Source organism: Urocitellus parryii, unplaced genomic scaffold (genome assembly GCF_045843805.1).
Source record: "Urocitellus parryii isolate mUroPar1 unplaced genomic scaffold, mUroPar1.hap1 Scaffold_71, whole genome shotgun sequence".
Classification (NCBI taxonomy): Eukaryota; Metazoa; Chordata; class Mammalia; order Rodentia; family Sciuridae; genus Urocitellus; species Urocitellus parryii.
In genome coordinates this window covers 178,580-192,629 of record NW_027554142.1, presented here as the reverse complement: position 1 = coordinate 192,629, position 14,050 = coordinate 178,580, and positions in this window count along the sequence as shown.

Here is a 14,050-nt window from a genome sequence, read left to right as displayed (position 1 = left end):
CACCTTCCCCAGTACACATATGAAATGCCGAGAATCTGGCCTGGGGAACAAATGCTGCTGTCTATCCCCATACAGTGGCAGTAATGAAGGTACCTTTCTCCCTTGCCAACCAGATCCTAAATGCTTCAGGGACAGTTTTCTTTGTGCCTATGTCAGTCTCTGCCTCAGGTGTCTTCTGGGAGTTTTGTTTGGTTTAAAGTTTATTGCAGGTGTTCCCAATTTCCTATCAATGCTAGCAGTTGACCTGGGTGTGCTCACAGCTGTTTCCTGCCTGGCACGCAGGAGTCAGGGGATCCTGTGGGCGTCCCCCACCACCAGCCCTTATATAGTGTATGAACTGAGGTAAAAGCAGTGGCAGCAGTGACAGCCACAGGGACAGTGCCGCCTTTTCCCACTGAACACGTGCGCACGGTGGGTGAGGACTTTTCCTGTGGCCTGGCATGCAGAATGGGTGGTGGTGCGGTTCAGCTGTGGATTTCCCTGTGGGAGGCTACCAGGAGGGGCGGGGTGGGGTGGGGGGGACAGGTTTTCCCTCTCTGGATGGGCAGTGGGCAGATCTCCGATACAACCCTGGTGGCCTTTCGCAGGGCGAGCTTGGAGCGCTGCTTCCTTTCCCCTTCCTATGCACGTTTTCTGTGCTTTTGCACTTGGGGAAGCACTAATTGTGAATTTGCTTACACGCAGCTGCTTCCCCTCTTGATGGTGTCCATTAAAATAGATTACACAGGTTTCCCCAAGCCAACTTTTCTTTCTTTCTGTTTTTATCCGCTAGCAGCAGTCTCCTTGGCCTGTCTGCACCATCCTCCCCTTCGCTGGCCCCTGCACTCACCTTGCTAACTTATTCTTTCTTACATTCAAGTTTCTGACCTTGTGCGTCTCTATATTTTGATTTTTTTTTAAACAATTCAGTATTAAGTTTCATTGCGTTGCCTTTGACTACACGTCTCGCAGGGAGTTCATGCTGTTGCTTCCCAGAGTGCATGGAGGTGGGTGGGGCAGGCTGTGAGTGAGGTGCTTCTTTCCTCTGATGAGCCATCTTCCTCTCTCCAGGCCTGTCCAAAGTCTGCAGACCCTACTCTGCTCAGCGGGCGCACAGAGCTGGTAGGTCTCATGTTCAAATTAACAACTTTTTGTAGCTCGATGATTTTTTTTTTTGTAACAGCCTAGTATTGTGTTATTGTGTTTTGTGAGGTTCTTGTTACCTCACTAAGGAGCATTCCTCCAGGGGTAGGAGTCTGGTGCTGATGGACTGCTGGGCTATGCTACCTTCTTCTACTCCACCATCTTGTCCCTTCTCATCCTTATTCTTTCTTCCATGAGCATAGATTAAGTTTGCCTCTTTTGGAATTTATATGGATGAATTATAGAGTAACTACTCTCTTGTAACTATCCTTTTTTCCTTCAACATTATGTTTATGGAATTCAGCCACACTAATGAATGAAGTTGTAGTTTAATTGTATATAATATCCATTTTGTAAATATACTGAAATGCATTTTTCTGTGATTGATTGGCATTTGAGTAGTTTACACACATTCATTTTAAATAGTGTCTGAATAAAGTTTTATAACTATGGTGTTAAAATGCATATTATGTGAGACACGCACAAAAAAACAGTATGTCAAACCATAATTTGAGGGAAAGAACTAATATGTGTCAAAGAAAAATTGCGCCAGACAGAATTAAACAGTCAAGGAAGACTTCAATTAGAATTATTGCAATAAGCAAAGGATATGGAATTGAACTTCACTGGAGCAGTAGGCAGGTGACATTTTAAGCCTTTGAATGAGCTAGTGAAAAAGTACTAGAAGACATTGAGGGGAGGCTGGTTAATGTGATGAGGCTATCACATAATGGCTAATAGCTTTTATTGAAGTTAGGCTCTGCCTTTCCCTTGGAGTTAGGGATTTAGATAGAGACCTTATCTTCCTTTCTTTCTGGTTACATTACAAAGATAAATTTCTCAGCTCCTTAACAAACATCCTGACGACAAAGCTGGCAGGAGTCTAGGAGAAGATGTGCAAAAGGGAGGTGAAAGAACTTATAATTGCAAGCTTTCAAAATAAAGGAAAAAAGAAGGCAAAGACCAAAAGTCTGGAAGAAACCTGTGTAACATTTAGTCAAGCTGAAGGGAACATAGAGGTCACCTTGGTCATAGGAGACATTGAAATATAGCCTGATAACACTATCGTTGTTTGATTTCTTTCATTGTCTTTATTTTATTCTCTGGTTATATTCTGTTCTTGAAATCTTCCTATCTGCAGATGTCAGCAAATAACTTGCATGTTTTTAAAGCACTGTATAGGTATAACAAAATTACCTGCCAACTAGTTTCAACCCACAAGCTGCCAATTTACAACCTTTAAATAAAATGCATCTGCCACTTTGTGATATCTTTTTTATAACACTTTATTATGATGACATTTAAATCACACATTTCATTATGTAATCTTTTATGTGCATAAATAAAACAATATTAATTCTTTTATTGAGCATTGCTTATCAGGAAATGTGTTGAGCACTCAAATCCATAATATTTCATATAACCTTTACTCTCAGAAACTATACACGGTTATCACCAATTTTCAGACCACCAAATAGAAGCCCTAAAATAGGTAAATAAGCATGCCCAAGGTTGAAAAATTAGCAAGTGGGAGAGGTAGGATTCAAGGTGTGCTTAAGGTTGAGCTGGATGCTACACCACTAATGCTAGTATAACAACCCCTCTCTTCTATGAGTTTGAGTAGACAAAATGCATGCTAAATTAATTCTCCTTGCTTTATAAGGTTAGAATATGAACTTATTGATGACAGGCACTATGCTCCATATAGTTTTTCTAAATAACTTAAAATTTTCTTACACAAATAATATTTTAGCAAATATTTATTCAATTTTTGATGTTTGAATATGAATTCTTTTTTCTTTCTCTACAATAGGAAAGAATACATAGATCTGAGCATATTACTGGCTCTCCATAACTAAATCAACTATATTTGAAAAGTAATATATAGTGGTGGGTAATGCACTGGTTTTCCTGTCAATATCCTTGAATTTGATGTAATTTTATCCTAACGAGCTGCTATAGATTCTAGTCTTTTCATTTCTAAATTAACACATTGGATTCAAAACTCCTAATTACAGTTCTTTTATGATTAATTTATTTTGTCTGGAGATGAAGCCTGAAAATTAGCTTTTGGTCCAAGTTCTCATGGTACTTCATCACTTCACACATTTTCTATTGCAAAGATTTCAGTGTGAATCCTGGCTTGGCAGCCCAGTTCTGATAATTTAGCACTCAACCTTGGAGTCTGGACTAGAGCATGCCCATTTCAAACTACAAGTTTAGCTCAGGTAAAAGGTGATTCTGTACATGAATTGGGGCAATTCTTTATCAGAAGATATTTCATGAGTACTGAATATTAATGATGTTAGACTCCACTATTTTGAACCAAATTTGGACTCCTCTTTCTTCCTATAATGCTAGCTTTTTCTTTCTTGTATTGACATAAATTGAGAAAGAAGACTTCCATGGGGTTGTACAGTTATGTGATCTGGTGGGTCAAATAGCCTGAGGTCTGAAAGTTAAAACCTCAGAACATTTGGTCGTTACACTTCTCCCTCTTCCTCTCTCTCTCAAGAAGTTATTGCATGCTCACTGGCCATCAGTGAAGGCAGGAAGGCCTTTCCCAGATTTGGATGCTTAAAACATTGTTCTATCTTGCAGATTTACCTATCTGTGACCTTCACCAATAGTATTCACATCATTCTATGTTCTCTTGAGATTTATTTATTTATTTTTATTAGTTACACATGACAGTACAATGATCTTGACAATTCATACATCTGAATCAAATGGGGTATAATTTCTCATTTTTCTGATTGTATAGGTTGCAGAATCACATTGGTCATGCAGTCACCTATATACATACAGCAATAATAATGTCTATTTTATTCTGCTGCCCTTCCTATCCCCCCTTCCCCTCCCCTCCTCTCCCATCACATCTCTCTACCCAATCTAATGGGACACACTAATTTTTTTTTTCTCCTCACAACATCATACATGTATTCTGTATAAGGTGAGGGTCTCCTTCCATCTTCCTTGCAAATCCCCTTCTCCCTCCTTTTCCCTCCCACCCCTCTTCCCTATTTAGTGGTAATCTTCTTCCCATGCTCTTCTTCCCTATCCCATTTTGAATCACCCCCCTTATATCAGAGAAGACATTCGGCATTTGTTTTTTAGGGATTGGCTAACTTCACTTAGCATAATCTGCTCTAATGCCATCCATTTCCCTGCAAATGCCATGATCTTGTTATTTATTTTTACAAATAACTGACATGCTCTCCTGAAGAAAAATGCAACCTTAGTTTCATGATAATGCAAATTAGGATTTTTACTGCAAGCTTCAAAGGCTGGAGATAAATTCTACTGCGATAAAGCATGTCAGAGCAATATAAAGTATCTATAAAATAAACAATCTGAACCTTAAAACCATACTCAGTACATGATGGCATCTTCCAGAAAATAAGGACTCTAGCCGAGGCCCATGATTAAGGGTCTCAGAAATTCTGAAATGCTCTTGGTTTTGAGGAACTACTTTGTTATTTGTTATCCTTTCAGTGCTATAGCAGGTGTTGTCTATGTGAAATAAGTAACTTCACACCTGAAAAGTTAAATGTATTTGTATCTGAAACCCCACCCAGGTGTGGACCCCTAGGCATTTTCACTTGTGGCTTCTCTGATGTTCCTATGCAAAGACCTATCCTCTTTATCATGTCCTCTAGGAAGATTTTTAGAGATCTAATAATGAATGATATATAATATGGACTCATACCTATGTTATGGCAGACAATGCTCCAGTTCCTCATAGTAAATGATTTCACTACAGTTGTATGAGTTGAGTGGCATCCTAATTCACTTCCAAAAGTAAAAAGTCTGACACAGGGACAAGTTAAGTAATTGGTTTTGATTTTATATGCCTACCAAGTCGTAAAGTTAGGATTGGAAATGGGGACATTTAACCATACCAAGCTTTACATCTTAACCTATCCAGAAATCTAATTTCCACATGTATAATCAGTGTATAAAGTTGAGAACTTTATTGTAGGAGTGGCTTATTCATCGTAGAATTCCTTGGACAAGCTCCAGTAGTCAATACACACTATGTACATGTTAAAGAATGTTTGGGTGAAAAACATGGGCAGGTGGGTGGTGAGAATACTTTTGGTTATGGAAGGATGTTTGGGCCCTCTACTATTTTAACTCATAGTCAAATCTGACAGCTCATGGATCGATGGCTTATGGATCAACACCAGGGAATTATAAATACCCACATTCCTCTGATGGCATGGGAATACCAATCATTTCCTTTTATTTGTGCTCAGGGCAAGAGAATAATAAATAGCTTTTCAAGCTGTATAATAGCTATTTGTTTTCTGTTTCATCTATGGACCGTTATTTGACCTCATTGCTAAATTTGTGCTTAAAAGAAAGTATATAGTTTTAGATACTTATGTTAGACAAAAAGAAGCACCTAAAAAATCAACAACTGAGACATTCAATTGTAAAAATGGAAAGAAAGGAACAAATTAAATCCACAATAACTAACAAGAAGTTATCAGCATAATGTGAAAATCCAGGAAATAGGAAAAAGTAATAAGTAGAGTAAATTCAATGACATCAGTATCTGGATTTTTGAAATAATACTAATAATCTTGTAGGTAGAATGATGAGATGAAAAGAAAAATTACACAAATTATCAATACCACAATGAAAAGGCAGTATTGCTAAAGTCCCTATAGTCATTAATAGGGATAACAGCTGGAATTTTTCCATTTCTATAATAATTATGTGAGGAGAACTATAGACCTTCTCCCCAGTGAAAGAAACAAAATATGAGAATATAATCATAAAACAACAACAATGATTAAAATTCTCTGGAAATTAATCTATGGTCATTTAAAAAAAAAAGAAACATTTACTCACGAAAATCTGCTACATCTTATTAAGAGCACTAAACATGTGACATTAGATTCATAATCTGTTCCATGCCTCTGCCTTCCCTGGTTCAGCATGGTTCACCACTCTGGATGGATTTACTAAAGAAGACAATACTGCCTTTTCCCTCACTTCTCAAAGGATATGGTGTTTTAATTGGTTTATCAGGCCTGCAGAACTTTATACCATTCCTCAACTGCAAATGTCAGAACTAAGTGGCTGGAAAGTATGAGTGAGAGGTCAGGGTAACCCTTCCTTCGCTTAAGTCCCAACTATAAATTTGGGTTCTGTCTTAGGTGCAAGAGGTTGAGAATACTTGGACTTTTGTTGATTTTACATCAGCTTACTTGAAAATTAGAGGTTGATTTGGAAGGCAAGTCAAGAAGATCAAAAGCTACTAGTCTTGCACAGTTCCCGGCTCTTAAAGCAGGAGTATTATTTTGAAAGGAGCAGACCATTGTCATTATTAGGCCACAGCATTAGAAATTTGACTCAATATTTTTTTTTCCCAAGGAGAGAAGGAGTAGGAAAGAATGGAGAAATCTAAATCTCCCTCAAAGTGACTGACTTTATTTGAAAAAGTGTGGGGAAGTTGAAGCCTAATCTTCTCTTGAAGATTATAGAAATTTTGATGATAAATAACAAAAGGTAGTCTTATGGAAGAAATCATTCCCAATCTTGAAGATAGATCAATAGATATTATGCAAGAACATAAGAAGAACAGGAAGAAAAATGAATGAATAAAAACAGAAAGAAAAAGAAACATGGAATACCACTAAGGGTACCAACATACGCATTGTGAGAATACATGGAGAGATAAAGAAGAAACAAATAATTATTCAAAGAAATCATATATGAAATTTTCTGATTTTGATAAAGAATTAATCTAATCCAAATGAATACAGACATCTACACCAATATTCTTCAACATGGTAAAAATGTTGAAAGCAAAAGGGAAAGAGAAAAATCCTGAAAGCAGCAAGAACAAAAATGACTGGTCACACAGAACAAATCAGTATAATATTAATAGCTGACTTCTCCCCAGAAACAATGGGAGCCAGAAGAAAGTGGGATGAACTGTTCAAAATGCATAAAGAACAATGTCAAAACCAAATCTTATCTACAACAAAATTAGCATTATAAAAAGGTAAGATAAAGCATTCCAGATAAACAATAACTGAGAGAATAAATAGCTCCGTCTTTCTTTATAAGAAATAAGAAGTTCTTCACATTGAAATGATAGTACATGCTAGAAAGTAAATCAAACCTACCTGGAAAACAAACATAAATAAAAAATAAATATGAAAAAAGCAAAAGAACACCAGTGAGTTAGCAATGTCATTACAACAGAGAGTAGAAGTGCATGTTTATTCTCATATCTTAAATGGTTTAAAAAATCAAAATGTTTTGTTGGGCCAACAACAGGTTGAAATATATTTGACAACAATAGCACAAAGGAAGTAAGGAAAATTAAAGTGTACTGAGTAAGAAAATGACATCATTTAGTAACTTAAATCAAAATATTTAAAGGAGAACAAAAACTGTAAATAAAAAGGTTGGTATAACAAACTCTATAAACATGATTGCTCTTCTTCGTTTCATTAGTTTAATTAGTTGACATAAAATTACATGAAATTATAACAATGTACTTTTGGGTTTGTAACATTTATAATGTAATTTGTATTACAAAAATAGCACACAAGTGAAAAAAATGGAATAGAGGTATACAGGAGTAATATTTCTGAGTATCATTGTAGTTGATTAATTATAAATCTGAAATAGTTGTTGATAAGTTAAAATATATATGGTAATCCCTAGAACAAATACTAAGAAATCAATTAAAAATGAGAACAAAAGGTAGCATTATCAGAATCCTAGCTGACTTCAAGAGACTTAGAAAATCAGAAACGATCCTGATGAAAAAGAAAAAGTATGGAGCACTCACTTGAATTTCAACTCCTACTACAAAGCTGCAGTAACCAAGATGATTTGGTTCTTACATTAGGATTGACATGTAGATTTAGGTAATGCAATTGACAGTTCAGAAATAACGTATATATGTGATCATACTTGTGTATGGTCATGGATTTTTTCAGCAAGAATGCCAAAACCATTCAATAGGAAAAAGAATTGTCTCTCCAATAAATGGTACTGAAATACTTGGATTTTTAATGAAAATGGATGATTCTGGATCTATGTTATATAAAAAATTAATTCATAATGAATTGAAGACCCAAAGTTAAGACCTAATATACAAGATGTCTTAGAAGAAAACATAAGCATACATCTTTTATGACTTGGATCAAGCAATGGTTTCTTAGTTGTGGCAACAAAAGTATAAGCAATGATGACAAACAGACAAATTTGACTTCATCAGAGTTAAAATCTTCTGTGCTTCATAGGATATCAGAAAATGTTAGCAGACAATCTACCTAATGGGATATAGTATTTGAAAATTATATACTTGTTAAAGGATAGGTATATATAATATATAAGAAGTCATCATGAATCAAAAATAAAAAGACACATAATTCAAAAGAAATGAGCAAAGTATTTGAATATGCAAATCTACAAAGAAAACACATAGTCATCCAGAAAGTAAATTAAAAATTTTACAAGATCATTAACTATAATGAGTTATCACTTTATACCTACTATGATAGCTAAAATAAAATTTAAGATAACAAGTATAAGATGTGGAGAAATTGGAACCCTCATACACTGCTGGTAGAAAATAAAAACTATTCAGTCACTTGGTAAAAATGTTTCCTCAAAAGATTAAATACAGAGCTAAAATATGATTCAGAAATTCCATTTCCAGGTGTATAGCCAAGAAAATTCAAAATATAAGTCAATACTAAAATGTGCTCAAGGTTGTTAATGGCATTCGTAATAGCCAAAATATATACAGCCCAAATGTCAATCAACTGAATACCGGATAAGTAAAAATCATATATTTATAGAATGGAATATAGTTCAGCAACTTAAAAAAAAAGTTCTTGTACATGGTATAATGTAGAGAAATCTTGAAAACATTATGCCAAGTAAAAGAAGAAGGTCACAAGAGACCACATATTTCATGACTTCATTATGTGAAATATTCAGAGTAGAAAAATAACACAGAAAATACCTTACTGGTTGCCTAGAGTATGGGTTGGTAGGGAGACAGGGGGAATATCTCATGATGGGTATTGTTTTTAAATGGGGAGAAGCTGATGAAAGATGTCCTAAAACTTAATATGACCCTGAATGAAAAGATCCTAATATAATTTTTTAAAAGCAAATCTTGAATTATGCATTATATAGGGATGAATTTTAATGGCATGTGAAATGTACCTCAATAATACTTTAATTTAAACAGAAGAATATGTGAATGTTGTTAAAAAACAACAAGCCAATAGATTCCACGAGTTGATTTAAATGTGGTGATTCATAAAGACACAAATGAGGAAAACTAGGACAAAAAGAAAACCAAATCCAAATAGCCCAAAATACAGTAAATGCAATAAATTAATAATTCATTCACTTAAAAAAAAAAACTATAGGTGAAGTTAGCTTTACTGGTCAATCCTGTAAAAAATATAAGCGAAAAATATTCAGGAAATATAAGGGAAAAATAGTGTAGCATTCGCTACACTAACTCATTCAGAGCACAGAGGAGAAATAAACATTCTCCACCACATTTTATGAGGTAAAATTTATCTGAAGAGTAAACTAACTATAAGGAATAAAAGTTACCAACTATTTTCCTCATGAATATAGACAAAACTCCTTTAAGATGGTATTAGAAAATGGAATATGAAATGTGTAAAGTGTATAATATAATGACTGATTGGGATTTACACCAAGATCGTGAGTTGGTTTCAACATTTGATCAATAATCAATTTTATTTGCCACACCAACAAAATGAGAGAGAAAACAAATGATTATTAAAATAAATGCTGAAATAGCATTTGACAAAAGTCAACATACATTCATTATACAAACCAAATAAGGAAAATAACTTCCACAAATTGATCTTTATGCCATTTTTGTAAAAACTCACAACTAAAATAAAATTTAAAAGTGAAATAATGAATACTGTCTGCCTAAGATGGAGCTAATATAAGGTTATGTACTCTTTCTATCTACAATTGTAATAAAGGTCCTAGTCTTTTAATGATGGAAGAATAAATTGAAGGCATACAGATTAGAAAAGAATAAAGAAAAATGCCTTAATTCACAGATGATATGCAAAGGAATATTAAAAACTACTGGACTAAGAAGTTAATGTAGCAAGGTCACATGTTATGAATTTTGTAATATCCAACAAATTTTATATCAATCTCTGAATAATAAGAAATTACAAATAAAATTACAGAAGCAATAGCATTTATAATAACATTAAAACATAACATATATTTAGAAGTAGGGTGAATAGAGCAAGTTATTGCATTGTCTGTAGATTGAAAACTATTAACTAAAACTAAGTGTCAGACATTTAGAAAGACTTAAGTAAATGGAGCTATATGCCATAGGCATGAATTGGAAGACTTACTATTGCTAAAATATCAGTTCTGTCAAAATGTATCTATTGATTCAACACAATCCTTGTCAAAAGTTTGAGCAGCTTAAAAAAATCTGATACTAACATTTTATAAAAGCACAAAGGATTTAAGATGTATAAAATAATTTTGAAAAGAACAAGGTGGAGGAACAGCACTACCTGATTTCCATATTCTCTAACTATACAGTAGTCAAGGTGCTATCATATTTGCATTTAAATAGATATATAAAGCAATTGAATAGAACAAAGAGGGCAGAGATCAGAGATATGTGGGTGTGTGCATATGGGATTTTTAGTAAAAGTGTCAAGGTAATTAAATGCATAAAAAAATCTTTTCACAAAACAGAGCTGAAACAACTGGACATATACATTGGGGAGAAAAATGATATTTGATACTTACACTATGTGCAAAAATTTAGCCAAAATGGATTGGAGAACTTATCATGTTCAGTTTGAAGAAAGAATAGGAACAAATCTTCTTTATTGTTGGGAATCACATATTTGGTGGTTTAGACATAAAAAAAGCAAGAATCTCAAGAGAAAAAAAACATGGATTTATAAGATTTCAGAACATTTATGTTTTATAAAATATTTAAAAAGCAGCACAGACCATCCTCGTGGAAGGAGGTAGTAGCTACACTGCAGGGTGTTGTGACTGATTTTTTTGCTCCCTGTGGCTCTACAATGCTTCAACAAAGGTGAACACATTGTCCAATTCTTTCCAGTGCATCTATGGTAATGATAAATTTAAACATTAAATGCCCATTTATTTTGCTATATTTAGGTGGGCCAGGTGTTTAGAGCTCAGTGTTTTCACAATCCTATTTATGAGGGATGATTAGTGCAGGGGTATTAGTTTAGTTCATATAATTACAATTCATAATTAATAATTAATTTCAATTTGTGTAATTGCAATATGGTTGTGTTCAAACTGAAGAAGGGTATCAAGTTACACTGAAAATATAATATTCTTAGACACTGTGAAAGAGAATTTATACATATAATTTCATGTAGTATTTATGGAAAACCTTTGAGGTAGGTAATAGTCTTTAAAGATATTGAAGCTGAAGTTTGACTAGAGCCATTTACCTGTTACATGTCTCACACTATATTTGATCCAGTGTTGCCCGTTTCAATACTTTTTTTCAATATATCATGATTGTGAAATTAGCTGACTAAATTTTCTCAATTTCATCCATGAATCAATAATTAAAATCTGACTCAGTGAGCAATCACATGACAAAAGTCACACAATGAACCGGAACTATCTCATTCTCAGAAAGTTTCAAGGTTAGATAAATGATCTTTCTCTTTGAAACTTCTTAGGCAAATTAATATCCCAGAAATATCTTTGATCATAGAGTCATAAAATTAGTTAGCTGGAAGGGAAATTGAAAACATTTTAATTCAGTTCCTCCCTGCTAGAGTTGAGGGACCCGATGTTCCGAAGTACAAAATACCTGCGGTCATTTTGGAAGACTAGAGAATTAATGTTACCAAGTTCCAAATTCTGTCCTTCTGCGGTTATCTCAACTGTCTCTAATAATATGCTCTATACAAAGTTCAGGGGGGAGGGGAAGGCACCATGATTCCAAGGACAGCAGGCAATCCTGGTGGCTTTCTTCATCATGGACCAAGGACAGCAGCAAAGAGGTAATGAGAATCAACAGCACGTTTTCAGGAGTCCGAAGGGAAGAGGAGGTGGGCAAACCAGAAGGCAAATGTCATTAGCATCAGACGTTAGAGGGACAGCTTATTAATTTTCTTTTAACTTCAGTCATGAGGAACATTGGTGAATAGCAGATCATGTCATGGGAGCCAAGCTGGAACTTGGCAACGTCAGGAAGAAGCAAAGCCTTGAAAGAAAGCTGACTCTCGAGGCAGACATCTCACATCCCTTGATCTCTCATGTGTAGCTGCTCAGAGGAGAGAAGGTAACTTATTCTGGGATTCTATCAATTACTGCAAATACTGTAGCTTCCTGTCTGTAGTTGTATGGTTCTTTCTAATGGTCATAGTTGGATTTAGAGGAATGAGAATGCTTGTTGTTGTTTTTTTCTTTTCTGAATAGAAAGGAACCTGGGGATTATGTGGCAACAGAGATATAGGATGTTTCTAGTCCCTACCATGACATCAACCCCACAAAGCCCAGTGCCTACTGAGAGAAACCAATTTTCTGGGTGCTCTAAGTTCAGAGGTCTTAACTTCCAGGCAGCAAGAGTGCTACTAAATTGCTAACTATTATTTTCACCCCAATATTTCAAGCATCTCAAGCCACTAGGCAAGGAAAGGTGTCATAGGCTATGATCACCTGGAAAAATATGGCTCCTGTGATAAATGGTGCAGGAGAGCATATTTTTGGCTCCTAAATGACTTACATGGGAATCTCCTGAACAAGTTGGTCACAAATGAAGAAACCCATTAATCTCATCTAGAGAAAGGCCTAATAACCAAGAAGAGGGTTTGTATCATCATCACCACCCCCTGGAAACGCACCTGTAACATAGGAGTCCTTAGGAAGAAGGCCATGTAAATCAATGGCAGATAAAGATGAGGATCACAATCAATTTAGGGTAAAAATCAACTGCAGTCCCAAGGGTTCCAATAATAGCATAAATCTCCTTACAACAACCTTATCCAGGGTGAAAAAAAATCCCACCAGAATACTAAAGAAGTTTCTCCCAGAACTGATATAAGTAGATCCAAGTGCCCAAAGGGTAGATTGCAGGAGACCAATGGTGCACTTCCCAGATCTAACCCCTTTGGGGTTGGGATACTCTCTCAGCTGCTGGTAGTAACTGCTGCCAATAATTCAACAACCCAGAGCTTGGTTTCCCTTGTGGCATTTGCCCTGGCTGCAGAGACCCATCTGGACTTCACCCACTTCTTGGGCAGGCCTCATCCAGTGAGTGGAAGACATGAGGGTCTAAAGTCTGTTGCTACTCTCCGCCAGCCTGATTTCTTCCTATGGCTAATCCTACCTGATTGACTCCCCAAAATGTGTGGATTCTGAAAGCGCTCCCATTATTCTTCCTGTCCACTTGCTGGGAAAGCTCACCTGACAATGTTATATTTCCCTTCCCTATGCCCTTTGTTCTCTGGTGTAGTTCCATACTGTAGGTGGGATGATTGTTCCTCAGCCTTTAGTATATATTTTAGGAAAATATGTGGGCAATAGACTTTCCAGATTAGTGAACGCATCAATGCCTATAAATTGTTGTGAACTATGGGACATATCCTCTCTAGAACTGAATTTTTAGGATGACAGATTGCCAGCCTCCAAACCTGAGCACTTCAAATACATTATTTAATTGGCTTCTGTTTGCCTCCCCACCTCTGGTCACTTATAAATGATAATTTTCTTTGGTATTTAATTGTCTGTATATGTTGTGTCTAGATGGAGTTATCTTTGAATTTTTCCTCCTTGGGGTTTTTAGAACTTATTGAATTTTGTCTGTTAAAAAAATGGCTAGTATTTATTATATTGTTTTTCTCCTGAGATGTCTGAA